Consider the following 22,512-nt stretch of genomic DNA (forward strand, 5'->3'; position numbering starts at 1 on the left):
CATCTGCGTTTTCACGGGAAGGTGCTATGGGAAGGGGAGTTGGTGTTGGGGGTGATGGAAGAGTGGTCCAGGGTGTTGCGGAGGGAGCGCTGAAAAGGGAGGCGAGAGGAAGATGTGTTTGGTGGTGGCATCGTGCTGGACGTGGTGGAAATGGTGGAGGATGATCCATTGAACGCGGAGGCTGGTGGGGTGGAAGGCGAGGACAAGGGGACCCTATGATTCTGGGAGGGAGGGGAAGGAGCAAGGGCAGAAGTGCAGGAATTGGGATGGACACGATCAAGGGCCCTGTCAACTACAGTGGGGGGGGGGGGGGATCCTCTGTTGAGGAAAAAGGAAGACATATCAGAAGCACTGGTGCGGAAGGTGGCATCATCAGAACGGATGCGACAGAGACGGAGAAACTAGGAGAAGGAAATAGAGTCCTTACAGGAAGCGAGGTGGGAGGAAGTGTAATCAAGGTAGCTGTGGGAGTCGGAGGGCTTATAGGAGATATTGGTTGACAGCCTATTACCCAGAAATGGAGATAGAGAAGTCGAGGAAGGGAAGGGAAGAGTCGGAGATGGATCATGTGAAGGTGAGAGAAGGGTGGAAATTGGAAGAAAAGTTGATGACATTTTCCAGTTTGGGGTGAAAGCAGGAAACGGCATCGATACAGTCAACAATGTACCGGAAAAAGAGGCGAGGGAGGGGACCTGAGTAGGACTGGAACAAAGAATGTTCCACGTATTGCACAAAAAGGCAGGCATAGCTGGGACTCATACGGGTTCCCATAGTGACACCTTTTACTTGGAGGAAGTGAGTGGAGTCAAAGAATTTGTTCAACGTAAGAACAAGTTCAGCCAGGCGGAGGAGGGTGGTGGTAGACGGGGACTGGTTGGGCCTCCGTTCAAGGACGTCCATGGGGAAAAAGAGACGGTTAGGGCCGGGGAACTGGAAACTGTTAAAATGGCGGAGGGCGTCAGAAGAGTCATCGATGTCGGTCGGAAGAGACTGAACAAGGGGATAAAAAAGAGTCGAGATAGGAAGAAATAAGTTGCGTGGGGCAAGAACAAACTGAAACAATGTGTCTACCGAGGCAGTCGTGTTTGTGGATCTTGGGAAGGATAAAAGCGAGTTCTGTGGGGTTGGGGGACTATGAGGTTGGAGGCCATGTGGGGAAGATTTGCAGTCGCGATGAGGTCAGTGACGGACTGGGAAACTATGTCTTGATGTACTTAATGTTGTATTGGGGGTTGTCGCTTTTGACTCTTGTTTGTACCGGTGAGCAGGGGGTCGGGACTACAAATACGATGCCATCAAGCAATGCATCAAAGAATAATGCCCTGAACTCGGTGACTGATCCAGAGAGTGATGAAACACTTTGCTCCTTTTCACCGGGGGCCCACGCTAATCCTAAATCCTACTTGAGCTATTTAATGTTATCAGTTTTTTTAACAAATGACTCGATTTATCTGGAATAAATCTGACCGAAAGGTCAGTCTCATTGTTTCTACGCTCGTCATTTTGTGAGTGACGCAGAGGCATTGGGTAATTTTGTACACTGAGGTCACTAAGTATTGTTATCTTCGGTAGATGTCCTGTGCTTCCAGCACTTATTGTTCCAGATTCTAATGTTTCACCGTGCTTGTGTCCAGCTTTGTCCTTGGTCGGTGAAATGTTCACTTGGGATTTACCAATTCAACCTCCCACAGCATAAGATACCTGTGATCATTTTGTTCGCTGTAACTGCACATCACAGTCATTAACAGTGGCTATGATGCCTGTGAACCTTATTCCGAAATGTTCTGATATGACACCTTAACTTTAGTCATCTGTAACAATAGGAATAAAGTCATCGGTAGTAAACTGTGCCATAGAAGAGTCTGATCCAGAGAGAGTGCTCATGCTCGGGACTTTGGGAATATCGACAGGATTATCCGCAGGGATCACCTGCTCATCCGCAGAAATTCGCCCTCAATGCTGATCCAACACAAAAATAAATGATAATGATTTTCTTTTTCCAATTTACATTCGATGCAAAAGGTGGAATAGAATTAAAGCGGAACGAACCCGGTTCTCGACGTGCAGTGGTCCTGGAGTATTGTATCCAGAGTGATATTGGAACACACCAGAACGTTAAGGTACTGACACAAATCCGCAATCAGAACAGATGCTCCCTGTATTTTCCAATCAATACCTTTGAGATCTCGTTCTCAAGTCTTCAAAGTAATAATATATTTGGGGGCATCCTGCGCATGCGCCATTAGTGAGCCATTATTCAAGGGAAGTGGAGTCTGCCAAAATCACAGTGACGTCAGTTAAAATCCAAGTTCATCCCTTATGATGCGGTCCAACATGTCACTAAGATACCAAATCGGATGGATGACAAAAGGTAACCTTTTGAAGAAGGTAAGTTCAGTAAGTCTATTATCTACTGTTATAGGGATCTTGGAGTTCGAGTATAAATCACAGTTGAAATCAAACACTTGGCCATGTTCTTCCAAAGTTCCAGCTTCGTAATGGTGGAGACATGCGGCACTAACTCAAAATCTTTATAAAAATCTATAAAGGCAGTGAAAAAATGCTTCCACTGAGCGTTATCATTTTCTGCAAATCCGATTTAATCCACAACGTCTCCTACATATTCACGAAAGTGGAAATTGGCCTCTTGATTTCTGGATACTTCACAGATCTCCGGTGCACCTGATATACATGCCACAATTACCTTAACACTCCCTAATACCAGCAAGATTCCTAGAGCAACTTTTAGAAGTTGAGCATGAATAACCTCTATGTCTGCTGCTATACCTTTAATTTTACAACACCAAGTTATAGTCCAGCAATTTTATTTTAAATTCACAAGCTTTCGGAGATTTTCTCCTTCCTCAGGCAAATGTTTCAAGAGCTCCTTGAAGCCTACGCATTTATACATATTGAACAAGGCAACGGGCAGTTGCAGGGGCAGTCTGTAAACACCATGTATTGTTCAATATGTATAAATGCGTAGGCTTCAAGGAGCTCTTGAAACATTTGCCTGAGGAAGGAGAAAATCTCCGAAAGCTTGTGAATTTAAAATAAAATTGCTGGACTATAACTTGGTGTTGTAAATTTGTTTACAATTGTCAACCCCAGTCCATCACCGGCATCTCCACATCATGGCTATACCTTTAGGTAGGCAATGCGATATTGTGCCCAGTCTTCCCGTTGAACTGGTTCATTAAGGCTTTCAATCCCTGCAGCACACTCCACCGGTTTTGCAACTCCACGCAGATGTGCTCTCAATACAACCTGCTGGATCCAGATGCCGTTTTAGAATGGTGATCATGATGGATCCCAAGGGGACCGTTATTAGTTCATTGGCGGGAATCAAGCTTGTCAGTTCTTAGAACTCAACTTCCCAGTGACATGTTTTTTGCATACTTTATGTATATATTTTTTCCATTATAAATATCAATGGCCATGTTTATTAAAGATTTTACCACTGTAAACCCAACAGTCTGATTGTGGAATCTGGGCACTGTATTCCCACGAATCACTCAAAATGCTTTCGGATATTTCTTCATGTGCCATTTTTATCTCAATATTTGAAATTTATAATGTCCAAAATATTTTAAAAAAATAAATAAAAATAACGTGTCAGAATAACCTCCTTAACATCGCCCATTTCTGCACCTGCCTCAGCCCATCTGATGCTCAAACCCTCACCCATGCTTGTTATCTCCAGACCCGATTATTCCAATGATCTCCTGGCTGGCCTCCCATCTTCCTCGATAAACTTGAGCTTATCCAAAACTCTGCGACCCATACCCTAACTCACCAAGTCCTGCTCACCCATTACTTGTGCTCACTGGTCCATTGGCTCCTGGTCCACAAATGTCTCCACATTAAAGTTCTGATCCTCCTGTTCAAATGCCTCCATGGTCTAGCCCCTCCCTATCTTTGTAACCGACTCCTGTCCTACAAACTTCCGAGAACTCTTCCACTGGGCCGCTTGCTCATCCCTCATCCCCTTCACCCCACTATTGGCGGCCGTACCTTCATCCGTCTAGGCCCTAATCTCCTGAATTCCCTCCCTAAACCTCTCGACTCTTCACCTCTCTCTCCTTCCTTAAGACCTTCCTTAAAACCTACTTCTTTGACCAAACTTTTAGTCACCCTTCCTAATATTTACTTCTTTAGCTGACTGACAATGTATGCCTAATTACGCTCCGGTGAAGCACTTTGCGAAAGTTTTCTAACGTCAAAGATAGTATATAAAAGTAAATAGTTGTTGAAGATTAGTTAATATTAATTAGTTACCCATTAGTTAACGCAAGCTGCTTCTATTCGGGCCTCTAGCTATGAAGTTGCACCATCAAAGAATTGCTGATCCCAGACGAGCTGTGGAATGTGTGTGCAACAGGAGCTGAGCTGGGATCATGATCATTGCAAACAATGGACATTCCAATCACAGGACCGAGGGAGAATCTCTCACAGCAGAAATTGATGGTAGAACTGCCTTAACTGAATGAGGGCTAATCGCAGTGAGTTAAAAAGGGATCTTGCCCAGGTGGATTGGAATAAAAAAAATGGTAGACAAAACAATAATTGGTCAATGGGATGCTTTCAAGGAGGAGTTGGTTCAGGTACAGAGTAGTCACACACCTGGGGCAACAGGGGTCGGAGTGGGGGGGACGGGGGGCGGGGGGCGGTGGTGGTAGGGGAGGAAGGGCTTCCAAAACCAGAGCTCCCTGAATGACTAAATATGTTAGCGATTAAAATGAAACAGAAAAAGGAGGCTAATGACGAATTTTAAGCTTCATAATCCAGTAGAGAACCAGGCTGAATACAGAAAGTACAGAGGAGATCTATTAAGAGGGGCAAAGAGAACGTATGAGAACAGATTAGAAGCGAACATAAAAAGGAACCCAAAAGTCTTTTATGAACATATAAATAGTAAATGAGTAGTCAAAAGAAGGGTGGGACCGATTAGGGACAAAACGGAGATCTTCTTATGGAGGCAGAGTGCATGGCTGAGGTACTAAATGAATACTTCGCATCTGTCTTCACTGGAGAAGAGGATGCTGCCATTGTAACAGTAAAGGAGGAGGTAGTAGCGATTTTGGATATAATAAAAATAGATAAAGAGGAAGTTCTTAAAAGGTTGGCAGTACTCAAAGTAGAAAAGTCACCCGGTCCAGATGGGATGCATCCTAGGTTACTGAGGGAAGTAAGGGTGGAAATTGTGGCGGATCTGGCCACAATCTTCCAATCATTCTTAGATATGGGGATGGTGTCAGAGGACTGGAGGGTTGCAAATGTTAGACCTCTGTTCAAAAAAGGGGAGAGAGACAAACCCGGTAATTGCAGGCCAGTCAGCTGAACATCGGTGGTGGAGATACTTTTAGATACAGTAATCTGGGACAAAATTAATTGGCATTTGGATAAGTATAGGCTAATAAATGAAAGTCAGCACGGATTTGTTAAAGGAAAATCATGTTTGACTAACTTGATTGAGTTCTTTGATGAAGTAACGGAGAGGGTTGATGAGGGTAGTGTGGTTAATGTTGTGTATATGGACTTTCAAAATACACTTGATAAAGTACACGTAATAGACTTGTTAGCAAAATTAAAGGCCATGGCAGTAAAGGTGGCAGCGTGGATAGAATATTGGCTAAGGGACAGTAAGCAGAGAGTAGTGGTGAACGGTTGTTTTCAGACTGGAGCGAAGTATACAGTGGTGTTCCCCAGGCGAATTAGGAGTATTAGGACCACAGCTCTTTTTGATATATATTAACGACCTGGACTTGGGTATAGAGGGTATAATTTCAAAGTTTAAAAATGATACAAAACTCGGAAATGTAGTAAACAATGAGTAGGATAGTAACAGACTTCAGGAGGATATAGACAGACTGGTGAAATGGGCAGACACATGGCAGATGAAATTTAACGCGGAGAATTGTGAAGTAATACCTTTTGGTGGGAAGAATGAAGAGAAGCAATATAAACTAAACGGTACAATTTTATAGGGAGTGCAGGAACAGAGAGAACTGAGGGCACACATACACAAATCTTTGAAGGTGGCAGGACAAGTTGAGAAGGCTGTTAAAAAACCATATGGGAACCTGAGCATTATTAATAGAGGCATAGAGTGCAAAAGCAAGGAAGTTATGCTAAACCTTTATAAAACACTGGTTATGTCTCAGCCAGAGTATTGTGTTCAATTCTGGACACTACACTTGAGGAAAGATGTCAAGGCCTTAGAGACAGTGCAGAAGAGATTTACTAGAACGGTACCAGGGATGAGGGACTTCAGTTATGTGGAGAGACTGGAGAAGCCGGGATTTTTCTCCTTCGAACAGAGAAGTTTAAAGGGAGGTTTGATAGAGGTGTTCAAAATCATGAACGGTTTTGTAGAGTAAATAAGGAGAAACTGTTTCAATTTGCAGGTGGATTGGTAATCAGACGGCACAGATTTCAGGTGATCGGCAAAAAAGCCAGAGGAGACATGAGGAATCATCTTTTTATGCAGCAAGTTGTAATGATCTGGAATGCACTGCCTAAAAGGGTGGTGGAAGCAGATTCAATAGTAACTTTCAAAAGGGAATTGGATAAATACTTGAAAGGGAAGATTTGCAGGGCTATGGGGAAATAACAGGGTAATGGGACTATTTGAATAGCTCTTTCAAAGAGCCGGCACAGACATGATGGACCGAATGGCCTCCTCCTGTGCTGGACCAACTATGATACTATCATATTATGAACTAAGTTGACAAGGTAGACGGTCTTACCTTGTTTTGCCAATGCTTTTATTAATTATAAGGTGTCTTCCTTTCTGGTTTCTTGCCCTCTCTTTTAGTCATTCATTTCTGTCCACCTCACCGAGTTTTCTCTCTCTTTAATGTTCCCGGACTGATTTCAATCCCCGAACATTTTACCTTCTCTTTTGATTTCTCTCGCCGACTGGTCATGGAGGGTGGACGAGCAGGAGCAACAACAGATTTAGCATAAATAAAATCGTGCTCCACTGGAGGTGAAAGATCGGCATCGGGAATTACTCATCTCGTCAGTGTACCATCAGCATCATTGTCAACTGAATAGATTAAGGGAGAGGTGTTTTGAGAAGACTGCGGCTAACCAGGCTGCAGCGATACACCAGAGGCCATACTCCACACTCCCCACTGTCCACACCCATTGCCCACACTCAATGCCCACATCCCACTGTTCACACTGCACAGTCAACACACCACTGTCCACTCCACACTGCCAAACACCACTGTCCACACCCAACTGCCCTGACGCCACTGTACACACCGCACTGTCTACACCTTACTGTTCACACCCTATTGCTCACACCGCACTCTGTCCATACCCCACTGCCCACACTATACTGTCCACACCAAATTGCCCACACCCCACCATCCAAATCCCACTGTCCACACCCCACTGTTCACATCACATTACCAAAACACCACTGTCCATACCCCACTGTCCACACCCCACTGTCCACTTCCCAATTTTCACACCCCACTGTCCACAACCCCACTGCCTACAACCCCACTGTCAACAGCCAAGGTGTACACTCCACTATCCACACCCCACTGCCCACACCCAACTTTCCAGACATCAATGTCCACACCCCACTGCCCACACTACAATGTCCACACTGCACTGTCCACACCCCACTGCCCACACTACAATCTCCATACCACACTCTCCACACCCCACTGCCCACGCTACAAAGTCCACACTGCACTGTCCACACCCCACTGCCCACACTACAATCTCCATACCACACTCTCCACACCCCACTGCCCATACTACAATCTCCATACCGCACTGTCCACACCTCACTTTCAACATCCCACTGACCACACCACACTGTGCATATTACACTGCTCCCCACTGTCCACCCCTCACTGACCACCCCACTGTCTACACACCACTCTCCACACACCACTATCAACATCCCACGGTCCACATCCCACTGTCCACACCACCCTGCTCACACCCCACTGTCCAGCCCCACTCTCCACACCACAATGTCCACAGCTCAAGGTTTGCACCACAGTGACCACTTCACATGGTCCACGCCTTATTACTCACACCCCATTGTCCGCACAGCACTGTCCACATCCCACCGTCCACACCCAACTGCATACAACCCGCTGTTCACACCCTATTGCTCACATCCCACTGTCCACACCCCACTGCCCATACCCCAGTGTCCACACCCCAGTGTCCACAGCCCACTGCCAACACCACGCTATCCACACCCCACTGTCCCCACCCCAGTGTCCACACCCCACTGTCAACTCCCCACTGCCCACAGCCCATTTTACCCACCCACTGTCCACACCTCACTGTCCACACCCCACTGCTCACACTGCACGTCAACATCCCACTGTCCACAAACCACTGTCCTCGCCACACTGCTCACACCCCACTGACCATACCCCACTGTCCCTAAGCACTGTCTACACCCCACTGTACACTACCCAATGCCCACCATCTACTGTCCACACCCCACTGTCCATACCCCACTGTTCATACCCCACTGTCCATATCCCACTGTCCATACTCCATTGTCCATACCCCACTGTTAATACCCCACTCTCCATATCCCACTGTCCATACTCCACTGTCCATACTCCACTGTCCATACCCCAGTGTCCATACTCCACTGTCCATATCCCATTGTTCATACTCCACTGTCCATACTCCACTGTCCATACCCCACTGTCCATACTCCATTGTCCATACCCCACTGTTAATACCCCACTCTCCATATCCCACTGTCCATACAGCACTGTCCATACCCCACTGTTCATACTCCACTGTCCATACCCCACTCTCCATACTCCACTGTCCATACCCCACTGTTCATACTCCACTGTCCATACCCCACTGTCCATACCCCACTGTCCAAACACCACTGTTCATACTCCACTGTCCATACCCCACTCTCCATAATCCACTGTCCATACCCCACTCTCCATACTCCACTGTCCATACCCCACTCTCCATACTCCACTGTCCATACCCCACTTTCCATACCCCACTGTCCATACCCCACTGTTCATACTCCACTGTCCATACCCCACTCTCCATACTCCACTGTCCATACCCCACTTTCCATACCCCACTGTCCATACCCCACTGTTCATACTCCACTGTCCATACCCCACTCTCCATACTCCACTGTCCATACCCCACTCTCCATACCCCACTTTCCATACCCCACTTTCCATACCCCACTGTTCATACTCCACTGTCCATACCCCACTCTCCATACTCCACTGTCCATACCCCACTCTCCATACTCCACTGTCCATACCCCACTTTCCATACCCCACTTTCCATACCCCACTGTCCATACCCCACTGTCCATACCCCACTGTTCATACTCCACTGTCCATACTCCACTGTCCATGCCCCACTGTCCATACTCCACTGACCATACCCTACTGTTCATACTCCACTGTCCATACCATACTGCTTACACCTAACTGTCCACTTAAGTGGAAGCTAGATGAGTACATGAGGAAGACAGGATTAGAAGGGTTTACTGATCGGGTGAGATGAAATAGTGGGGGAGGGAGGGGGAGGCTTGTGTGGAGCATAAACACCATCATAGCCCAGTTGGGCCAAATGGTCTCTTCCTATGTTTTAGTTTCGATGTAACTCTATGGAACACACCACAATGTCCACACTCCACTATCAACTTCCCAATGTCCACACCCCATTGTCCACATGACCCTGCTCACGCCCCACTGCCCCACTGCACTGTCCATACCCAACTGCCCACACCCACTGTACACACCCAACGTCCACAACCCACTGTCTACACTCACTGTCCACAACCCACTGTCCACATGACCCTGCTCACGCCCCACTGCCCCAATGCACTGTCCATGCCCCACTGCCCACACCCACTGTACACACGCCACGTCCACAACCCACTGTCCACACTCACTGTCCACACCTCACTGTCCACACCCCACTGTCCACACCCCACTGTCCACATGACCCTGCTCACGCCCCACTGCCCCAATGCACTGTCCATGCCCCACTGCCCACACCCACTGTACACACCCCACGTCCACAACCCACTGTCCACACTCACCGTCCACACCCCACTGTCCACACCCCACTGTCCACATGACCCTGCTCACGCCCCACTGCCCCAATGCACTGTCCATGCCCCACTGCCCACACCCACTGTACACACGCCACGTCCACAACCCACTGTCCACACTCACTTTCCACACCTCACTGTCCACACCTCACTGTCCACACCCTCTGTCCACACCCCACGTCCACAACCCACTGTCCACACCCACTGTCCACACCCCACTGTCCAAACCCACTGTCCACACCCACTGTCCACACCCACTGTCCACACCCACTGTCCACACCCACTGTCCACACCCCACGTCCAAAACCCACTGTCCACACTCACTGTCCACACCTCACTGTCCACACCTCACTGTCCACACCCGCTGTCAACACCCCACTGCCCACACCCACTGTCCACACCCACTGTCCACAACCCACTGTCCACACCCACTGTCCAAACCCCACGTCCACAACCCACTGTCCACCCCCATTGTCCACACCCCACTGTCCACACTCACTGCCCACACCCCACGTCCACACCCCACGTCCACAACTCACTGCCCACACCCATTGTCCACACCTCACTGTCCACACCTCACTGTCCACACCCGCTGTCAACACCCCACTGCCCACACCCACTGTCCACACCCACTGTCCACACCCACTGTCCACACCCACTGTCCACACCCCACTGTCCAAACCCACTGTCCACACCCACTGTCCACACCCCACTGTCCACACCCACTGTCCACACCCCACGTCCAAAACCCACTGTCCACACCCACTGTCCACACCCACAGTCCACACCCCATTATCTACACCCACTGCCCACACCCCACGTCCACAACCCACTGTCCACACCCACTGTCCACACCCCACTGTCCACACCCACTGTCCACACCCACTGTCCACACCCCACTGCCCACACCCACTGTCCACACCCACTGTCCACAACCCACTGTCCACACCCACTGTCCAAACCCCACGTCCACAACTCACTGCCCACACCCATTGTCCACACCCCACTGCCCACACCCACGGTCCACACCCCACGTCTACACCCCACTGCCCACACCCACTGTCCACGCCCCATTGTCCACACCCCAATGTCCTCACCCCATGTCCATACCCCACTGTCCACCCCCTCTGCCCACACCCACTGTCCGCACCCCAGGTCCACAACCCAATGTCCACACCCCACTGTCCACACCCACTGCCCACACCCACTGTCCACACCCACTGCCCACACCCACTGTCCGCGCCCCACATCCACAACACACTGTCCACACTCACTGTCCACACCCACTGCCCACACCCACTGCCCACACCTACTGTCCACACCCCACTGTCCACACCCTCTGCCCACACCCACTGTCCACACCCCACGTCCACAACCCACTGTCCACACCCCGCTGTCCACACCCACTGCCCACACCCACTGCCCACACCCACTGTCCGCGCCCCACATCCACAACACACTGTCCACACTCACTGTCCACGCCCCACTGTCCATACCCCAGTGTCCACAGCCCACTGTCCACAGTCCACTGTCCACGCCACACTATCCACACTGCACTGTGCACACCCCACTGACCACACCTTACATTCCACATCCGACTCTGCACACCGCACGGCCCTCACTGCAATGTCCACACCTCTTTGTCCACCCCCACTGTCCAAACCTCACTGTCTACCCTCCACTGTCCACACCCAGTGGACACACCTTACTGTACACACCCCACTGTACACACCCCACTCCCCACTGTCCACACAGTACTGCTCATATCCCACTGCCCACACCCAACTGTCCATTTAAGAGGAAGCTACATGAACACATGAGGGAGAAAAGGATAGAAGGGAATAATGCCATGGTTAGATGAAATAGGGAGGGAGGAGGCTCGTGTGGGGCATAAACGCCGGCATAGACCAGTTGGGCCGAATGGCCGCTTTCTGTGATGTAGTTTCGGTGTAACTCGATGTGACACACCGCACTGTCCAAACCCCACTATCAACATCCCAATGTCCACACCACACTGTACACAACCAACTGTCCACATGACACTGCTCACACCTCATTATCCACACTCTATTGTCCTCACTCCACTGTCCACACCACACTAACCACAGCCCGTTGTCCACTCCCCACTAATCACAGTGCACTATCCACTCCCCACTAACCACAGCCCGTTATCCACTCCCCACTAATCACAGTGCACTGTCCACTCCCCACTAATCACAGTGCACTATCCACTCCCCACTAATCACAGTGCACTGTCCACTCCCCACTAACCACAGTGCACTATCCACTCCCCACTAATCACAGCCCGCTGTCCACTCCCCACTAACCACAGTGCACTGTCCACTCCCCACTAACCACAGTGCACTGTCCACTCCCCACTAACCACAGTGCACTGTCCACTCCCCACGAACCACAGTGCACTGTCCACTCCCCACTAATCACAGTGCACTGTCCACTCCCCACGAACCACAGTGCACTGCCCACTCCCCACTATCCACAGTGCACTGCCCACTCCCCACTATCCACAGTGCACTGTCCACTCCCCACTAACCACAGACCGCTGTCCACTCCCCACTAACCACAGTGCACTGTCCACTCCCCACTAACCACAGTGCACTGTGCACTCCACACTAATCACAGTGCACTGTCCACTCCCCACTAACCACAGTGCACTGTCCACTCCCCACTATCCACAGTGCACTGTCCACTCCCCACTATCCACAGTGCACTGTCCACTCCCCACTAACCACAGTGCACTGTCCACTCCCCACTATCCAGAATGCACTGTCCACTCCCCACTATCCACAGTGGGCTGTCAGCGAAGGAAAGGTCAGCACTACTCTTACTCTTTCTGACGCGGGCAGTATCCAGTTCGTCCCCAGGTGAAATGCCTGACATTAGTCCGTTTGCTGCCCACGGCTGCATCAACAATGTTACTTACTCCCAATTCCGTCACACAAACCCGTCTATTAACTTCCCTTTGACTCTTGAGCAGCTGTGATAGAGGGAAATGCCTTTAATGGCGCGTCTGATTCTTCGAGGGTGCGGAGGGTTTTTGATTGACACAGGTCGTCATTGGAAACGTCCCTAATCTGGGGGTTAAACCAACGAAGACGATTTCTATTCCTTGATCATAAGGATGATTTGAGAGCAGAACCAGCCAATGCCCGATTGCCTGGTAGCTCTCACCCGGTGTCTTCATTTTGCATAAAACAATATTGCCTTCTTTTCAGCGGAGGTACCAAAGTGGAACAAATGATCCTGGCGGAAATGGGGTGTGCTGTGTTATCCTGTGCGTGTCTTCACCGAGGAATTCTGGTTCCGGACTGAGAATCGTGACATCATGGAACAGACCTGGAGATGGTGGTGTGAGGGAGGGCAGACATATTCGCCAAGCCTGCATCGGGGATTGCTCCTTTACTGATAAGTCATGTGTAGTATTACATCACTGAGTATCAAGAAGCCATAGCAGATATATGGCCATTTTGATCAAATGTGAGGCTGCACTTTGGCTTGCTCAGTTATGTTTTATGCTTGTAAAGAGCAAGGTAGCACTGTATCTGGCCACGATGCCTCATTTGGTATCGTGTAGTGAGATCTGGCAACGTGCAAAACAATACTTCTACATTGCAAAGATACACCTCCTGCTTACTTGTGTAAAATGCAGTACTTTTTATGATTTGTGTTGTGATGCTCAACTGCACAGCCCTTTTATACCGCATGTCGATTTATTACAGCGTCTTCCTCATGTTCCATCCTAAGTGATTCCCTTACAATATAAGTGATAGGTCCTCTTGGTGACTACCAGGTGTGCTGTTTAATGGCTTGAGATTGCGACGACGTGATATATCTAAATGCTGAGGCCTCATTGTCGGTGTGCCTGCAATGGTGGTCTCTGTATTCGTGGTCTTCACGTTGCCTGGATGCTATGGACGCACTTGCACAGGTGGCATCGCAGGGAGTCACACTTTAGGATTTTTGAAGAATTTTCCACAGAAAAGGTTTCGAAAATGAGTTACGTTTAAATATTGTGTTTTAAAGCAAAGTTCATTCCCATTGATACACACTGCATTATTGGTGTCTCATACTGCAGAGGCTCGTGATGATGAACTAAATTCTCAAATCGTCAGGAATTAGTTTCAGAAATATGTCCCTGATTATTGACTAGCAAAGATCATGCCTTAATTATCCAATCATATTTGTCATATATCCTTGATTGTGGTGCTAGTTTCTTTATAAGTCTGGATGGATTCTTGCATAATTTCTGAAATTTCAGACCGTACGCTTCAGATGTTAAGTCCTAAGCGCCAAGAACAGAACGCTTTACAATATCAGAGTCGATATTTCTGGGAGGATTTACATGAGAAAACACTGAGCGTCTTTCCACCTAATGATGCTGCGAGGCTTTGGACCATTCATTTATTCCCAGTTGTAGTGTCTGGTTAACAATTCAAGCGCCCACATAAAGCTATCAATATCATCTTGCTCCTTTCTATTGGATATCAGATTTGATTGAATTAAATGTTGGGCTCTGTGTTCCGTGATCTCATTTAACAGACTCTGGCGGTAATCATTTCTATGCCCGTTCAAGTGCACTGCAATGTTATTTCTCCTTGTCTGCTGCCTCACGCCAGTGCAGTCTCTCCTTGTCGTTGGCCTCATGCTGGTACAGTCTTTCCTTCTTGCCAGCCTCATTCTACCACCCTTTATTCTTGTTAGCTTCCAATTTGCACCATTCCCCCTTTGATTCCTATTTGTTTTGTTCTTTTTGCATACATCACTCAAGCTCTAATTGAATCTCATGCTCTTTCAGCTGAAACTCTTTCTTCTTCACTTTCTCTTTGGCGGCGACTAACCTTTCCAATTCAAGTTCAACTTATTTAGATTTGACATTTTTATATCTCACTGATTCTCTTTCATTCACTTTTAAATTTTAAAAGTTTTGAATCTTCTTGATAATCAGTGTAAATCAGCATCCAATCACCACCAGCAATTGTTGCAAGTTTTGGGTACAGCAATGCTGGTCATTCTCGAAAGTGGGCTGAGTGTCTTATGTTCAGGAGTGTGATACTGCATGATATCTGATTATTCAGTAGCGTAAACCAAAAGTGTAGGACCACCTTCCAATCTGAACTGAATATCATGTCTTTCACACGTGCCCATATTGCTTCTTCAATATCTCAGTCGGTGGACTGAGAAACACTTTGGTGAAATGATGCAAAATACAAATCGTTAAGCTGCTTTACTTTACAGACATCAAGTTAACGTACACAGTCACCTCATCCACCTAACTACAGGATCCTCCTCAAGTACAAGAAAAATAATTTTCGACAATGCCACACTATCCCTATGAGAGGGTATCCTTAGCTTTTCCTGTTTAGCCTTCTGCCTTTGACCGCTTGAGATTGGCCAAGTATTGCCTCACTAGGCCAGGCTTCCTTTGCACACGGCTTACTGACTCACGGATCATGTGCCTCCAAAAATCTCTGCCTATTAACCGGAATTGGAAAGGAAGGGCTTCTAACTTCATTCAAGAATCAAACAGTAGGCCTGCCAACCAAACCAACGATACCCTTCTATCAAGAACACAGCCCCAGCGCACACTTTATGATGGGCTGACATGAAGGGCAAAATCCTCACCTCAATAGGTGGGACCGTTCGCTGGAATCTCTAAACTAATTCTCATATTGAAATGGACTCCAGTTCAGACTCTCCATCTGAATCTACAAGAACTTGCATTTATATAGCGCCTTTAACATAGTAAAACGTCCCAAGTTGCTTCGCAGGAGCGTTATCAGACACAATTTGACACCGAGCCACATAAGGAGATATTAGGACAGATCAAAAGCTTGGTCAAGGAATTAGGTTTTAAGGAGTCTCTTAAAGGTGGAGAGAGAGGTAGAGAGGCAGAGAGGTTTAGGGAAGGAATTCCAGTTATTAGGGCCAAGACAGCTGAAGGCACAGCCAGCAATGGTGGAGCGATTAAAGTCAGGAATGCGCAAAAGGCCAGAATTGGAGGAGTGCAGAGATCTGAGAGGGTTGTCGGGCTAGAGGAGGTTACAAAGATCGGAAGGGGCGACGCCATTGGAGGGAATTGAAAAAAAATGAGAATTTTAAAATCGAGGCGTTGCTGGTTCAAGAACCAATGTAGTTCAGTGGGCAAGGGGGAGGTGGATGAATGGAACTTGGTGTGAGTTAGGATATGCCAGCAGAGCTTTGGATGAGCTCAAGTTTATGGAGCATGGAAGATGGGAGGCTGGCCAGGTGAGCATTGGAATAATCAAGTCTAGAGGGTTTCAGCAGCAGATGAGCTGAGGCACAGGTGGAAATGGGCGAAGTTAAGAAGGTGGAAGTGGACGGTTTTGGTGTTGGAGTGGATATGGGCTTGGAAGCTCACTTCAGGGTCAATAGGACACCAAGGTTGCAAACAGTCTGGTTCAGCTTCAGACAGTGGCCAGGGAGAGGGATATAAAATCATAGAATTGTAGAATCTTACAGCACAGAATGAGGCCATATGGCCCATTGTGCTTATTGCGGCTCTTTGAAAGAGCTGTCCAATTTAGTCCCACAGCCCAGCAGTTTTCCCATAACCGTGCGAATTAGTCCTCTTCAACTACATGTCCAATTACCTTTTGAAAGTTCCTATGGAATCTGCTTCCACCACCCTTTCAGGTAGTGCGTTCCAGATCTTAACAATCCTCTGTGAAAAAAAAATCTCCTAATTTCCTTTCTAGTTATTTTGCCAATTATTTTAAATCTATGACTTCTGGTTACCGACAACACTTGCCAGAGGAAATAGTTTATCCCTATATGCTCTATTGAAACCCCTTTTTATTTTGAATACCTCTATCAGGTTTCCCCTTAACCTTCTCTGCTCTAAGGAGAACAATCTCAACTTCTCCAATCTCTTCACATAACTGAAGTCCCTCATCCCTGGTTTCATTCGAGTAAACCTCCTCTGTACCCTCTATAAGGCCTTGACATCCTTCCTAAAGTGTGGTGCGCAGAATTGAACACAATTCTCCAGCTGAGGCCTAACCAGTGATTTGTAAAGGTTTAACATAAGAATATAAGGACATAAGAAATAGGAGCAGGAGTAGGCCATACGGCTCCTCAAGCCTGCTCCGCCATTCAATAAGATCATGGTTGATCTTTGACCTCAACTCCACTTTCCCGCCCGATCGCCATATCCCTTGATTCCCCTTGAGTGCAAAAATCTATCCATCTCACTCTTGAACATATTAAATAACTCAACTTCCACAGCCCTCTGAGTAGAGAATTCCAAAGATTCACAACTCTCTGAGTGAAGAAATTCCTCCTCATCTCAGTCTTAAATGGCTGACCCCTTATCCTGAGACTATGCCCCCTAGTTCCAGACTCTCCAGTCAAGAGAAACAACGTCACATCGACCCTGTCAAGCCCCCTCAGAATCTTATATGTTTCAATGAGATCACCTCTCATTCTTCTAAACTCCAGAGAGTATAGGTCCATTCCACTTAATCCACCCTCTCATCCCAGAAATCAATCCAGTGAACCTTTGTTGCTTCACCTCCAAGGCAAGTATAACCTTCCTTAGATAAAGAGACCAAAACTGTACACAGTACTCCAGGTATGGTCTAACCAAAGCCCTGTACAATTGCCGCAAGAATTCCTTACTTTTGTACTCCAACCCCCTTGCAATAAAGACCAACATGCAATTTGCCTTCCTAATTGCTTGTTGTACCTGCCTGCTAACTTTCTGTGTTTCGTGTACGAGGACACCCAGATCTCTCTGAGTGCCAACATTTAATAGTTTCTCACCATTTAAAAATATTCTGCTTTTCTATTCTTCCTACCAAAGTGAATAACCTCACATTTCCCCACATTTCCTCCATCTGCCACCTTCTTGCCCACTCACTTAACCTGTCTATATCCCTTTGCAGACTCTTTTTGTCCTCCTCAAATCTTACTTTCCCACCTACCTTTGTATTGTCAGCAAACTTGGATGCATTACACTCAGACCCTGCATCTAACTCATTAATATAGATTGTAAATAGCTGAGGCTCCAGCACTGATCCTTGCGGCACCCCACTAGTTACAGCCTGCCAAACTGAAAATGACCCGTTTATCCCTGCTCTCTGTTTCTGTCCGTTAACCAATCCTCTATCCATACTAATATATTACCCCCAACATAATAAAAAATGAGGAGGATAGCAGCAGACTTCAGGAGGACATAGATAGACTGGTGAAATGGGCAGACAAACGACAGATGTAATTTAATGTGTATAAGTGTGAAGTGATGCACTTTGGGAAGAGCAACATGGAGAGGCTTCCTTGTTTTGTATTAAATGCCCCTATTTACAAAGCCAGGTATCGCATACGCTTTTTAAACTGCCTTATCAACTTACCTTTCAAAGATTTGTGAATATGCATTCCCAGGTCCCTCTGTTCTTGCATCTCCCTCAAAATAGTACCATTTACAATATACTGCCTCTCCATGTTGTTCCTTCCAAAGTGCATCACTTCACACTTATCCACATTAAATTGCATCTGTCGTTTGTCTGCCCATTTCACCAGTCTGTCTATGTCCTTCTGAAGTCGCTGCTATCCTCCTCACTATTTGTTACGTTGGCAAGTTTTGTATCATCTGCAAATTTCGATGGAGTTGGTGGCTGGGGAACTGAAGATAATGGCTTCGGTCTTCCCAATATTTAATTGGAGGAAATTTCTGCTCATCCAGTACTGATGTCAGATAAGCTGCATGACAATTCAAAGGCAGTGGAGGGATCTAGAGAGGTGGTGGTGAGGTAGAGCTGGGTGTCGTCAGTGTATATGTGGAACCTGACATTGTGTTTTTGGATGATGTCATAGAGGGGAAACATGTAGATCAGAAATAGGAGGAGGCCAAGGATAGATCCTTGGGGGACTCCAGAGGTAACGGTTCGGGGATGGCAAGAGAAGCCATTGTAGGTGTTTCTCTGGCTATGACTGAATAGATAGGAATGGAACAGGTGAGGGCTGTCCCACCCTGCTGGATGGTGGAGAAAGAGCGTTGGAGGAGGATGGTGTGGTCAACCGTGTCAAAGTCTCGATTTCTTAGCTGCTTTATGCTGTGAATTTAATCTATTTGAAAGCTACACTTAACTCCACAGTATCAGTTTTAACACGAATGAGATCGAGATCCCACCATGGCACCATCGTCAGAAATTCTGAAACGTGACTCAAGTCAAATAAAATTTCTTTGCATTCTCTGATATTCGTGAAATATAATTCGTGAAATATAACATTTCGTTATCAGCTTTCCCTGTTAATTCAAACATATTTGCATTAAACACAGTCTTCAATTTCAAGTCAATTATGCCACCAGTGTTGTATGTCCTCGTCCATATTTCGCCAATTGATAAGTTTTATGTACCCTAATAAACGGGAATGGTTGAGTTGAGATACGGTCGTGGCTCCCTCAGATAATTTGGCCCAACTTCGTTCGTTATTGACAATTTGTGAAATTTGAATCATAATTAGCCAGATTCCGTAACTTCCAATCTGAAATTAAAAATGTTGGGTAGGAGGCGTCTGCTCTCAGAACGCCTTGATACTTAACCACTAGTAGGGGGGCTGGGGCGTTTAATCATTTGCAACGAATATTTATTTCTTACACTCCGGAATGGTGCACTCCGCCTGAATCTGACACAGGTTCCGAGGTAATGTAAGACTCACAGGTGTGTCAGTTACCAAACCCAAGTGAGCAATAGCATCAATAATGGGAGTAACGAGTGTGCCAATTTAAAAAGCGAGTAGTTCTATTGTCCCTACAAGGAGTTGCAAACTTCAGTGCAGCTGCTTTGAACCAGGTACCAATGCAACTCATGGTGACTGGTACTCAATTCAGTCCTTGACAGTCTCAGTGGCAGTTCTGCCAGCCTTCTGCGTCACATGCTATTGGCACCATGAGCTTGAGGGAGGACCGGGAGGAATGGTTACTTGTGCAGTGACTTCCGTTTAAGCCGCTGGATACCGCTGTGACGACAGCTGTGACCGCCGGTACAATAGTTGTTTGCAATCTCTGCTTCAAGCCTTCACCTCGCTTATCAACAGATTTCGGGCAGACATCTGCAGACCTCTGTACTGACTGGAGCTCACGGTTCACTGTCTGCTCTGAACAGTGGATAGCGATGGCCAACAGAGATGACCCGCTGCTAAGCAGGAAAACCTTGTGCTCAGCCTTCAAGTCAGCCACAGGCCGAAGCCTGTTCCACATCATGCGCAAATGACAGAAATAGGGATTAGAATCATCAAACCCACAATGACTGCAGACAGGAGTGTCCCCAACACTATTACTGGAACCTGGGGTGTTATCATCAATGGAGGTGTGGGGCCTGCACTTTGTCAGAACCCTGTTACCAGTCCTTCACCCAGTAAAGAGGCCCGTGAGCAATGGATAGATTCATGCTTCATCAATGGAGTATTAAAGTGAGGAGACGTTAGCACAGTGCACGGGCAAAGAGGTGGGGAAATAACGTAATCAAATTTAGGACACAGTTTTTATTTTGTTTTGTTCTCACAGGAAGAAATGTATCGCAACATTAACTTTAATTAAGAGCTTTGTTCTGCTATGTATAATGTTTCAATGTATTCGATGTCCTATGATTTATGTATGCAATGTTTTGGAGCATTATGAAAGCAAAAATAGCTTCCAACTGGTCCCCCTTTCTCTCCCCTCCCTTACTCCAGTCTTCCCCTGTATTCTTCCATCTTATTTACTGTCTACTTGTTACCATTAGCTGATGCTGGTGCTTATCTCCAGGCCTCTTTGAATTGTGATGTTATGTTGCATAGATTATACGACACGTTTTCTGTGTCATACTTCAGCTCACTTCCAGAGCGGTCAGGCCATCTGAGCTGTTGTTTCAAGATCCCCAAAAATCTACTCGATCAATGTTCTTCTGCTGCCATCTCCTGATTATATGGGTTGTATGCAACAGGATTATCCCCAGTTGTCAACAATAGGTTTTCAACAGGTTAGCGAAATTATTTGACCATCCAATCTACAACCTGCAGACGATAGGTCACGCACGCTTGATCGTAAAAGTATGGAGGCATAATGCACCTTCCCCTTTCCCAAAGCCAATTTTTCCTGCCCGCAGTATTGTATATTCAGCTAAGGAAATCTTCTCTGTCCACGTATGGCATTGGTTTGACGGTGGGAGCACGAATGGCAACACGGATGCAGTGTATAATGCGCTGCATCTCCGGAAAGACAATTACTAGAGGACAAATTGTGCTTTTCTCCACTGCTGTTTGCTTGGGTCAAGGCTGAAGTTGTGCTTCTCTAAACAGCATTGCATCGCATTGTGACTGTTGCAGGGAAGTTTCGTTTGTGCCACAATTATACCAGTCACGTTGAAATTAAGTGCTGTGCTTAGCTTTGCTGCCTGAGTTATACCCATGCTGACTTTCGTGTTGTGGGATCACGGTGGCTGCTTATTCTGTTAAACCTGCGGCTGCAAATGCACTTTTCCCTTGGCAGGTGAAGATAACTCTCTTTCTGCCCGGATGTACGATGAAGCAGTTTCTTATGTTCCTGGCGTATTTTCTTGATAAGAAGGGTCGGACCTCGGGTAAAACTCTTTGCTTTGCTCACGGCCGGGATGCTGAATAAATGGCAAATTGTTGTGGTTGCAGTAATTGGCCCACATTTTTCATTGGCGAACAAGGTTGGGGGGGATGTTCCTCTCTCACCTTCCTGATATAAAGGAAGCATGAGGTGTTCCTCCACATCCCTTTTTGAGTAACGGTTCCTGCATCGAAGGGTTGATGGTCAGAGTTTGTAGAAAACAGCTCTCTCGCTAGCCCCGGCCTTAACATATTCCTTACTTCAGTTGCAGCGAACAGACATCAACAGTGCGGTGATGAAGTTCACATTCATGCCAGTTTGGGATTATTTAGGCTTTAAATCGAGAGTTATTTTTCATTGTTGGCTCAATTATTCTCTCACAGTTCGCCCTTGTTTTCAAAATCCTTCTGTTTTCTTTCCAATTGAATTTTTCGGCGGTACATTTTCCATCGTCCAGAATGGGATAAGGCAGCGGGTGTAAATGTGGCAAAAGGCCGAAATTGAAATCCACTGCCACCTCCTCATTATTCAGAAAATAATCGTGAACATTGTCTGCCAGGAGCAGTGGGTGTGAATTTTATGGTTTTGATGGGCCCCAAAACACTGTGAACGGGCAAAGGATTCGCACTTGTGGACATTTCCACCAACATACAGTTAACATTGCGGTACATCGAAGGGAAGGCTCAGGGGGGAATCCTATTGGAGTATTCAGGATTCTAACTATCAAACCGAACGCCAGTATGTTTCCTATAGTCACAGATTGCACACGAGAGCAGTGATAGAAACTTGGAAGAGGGAGTATGAAAAGATAGTTCATATTTCA

This window comes from Heptranchias perlo, chromosome 10 (assembly GCF_035084215.1).
Source record: "Heptranchias perlo isolate sHepPer1 chromosome 10, sHepPer1.hap1, whole genome shotgun sequence".
NCBI lineage: Eukaryota > Metazoa > Chordata > Chondrichthyes > Hexanchiformes > Hexanchidae > Heptranchias > Heptranchias perlo.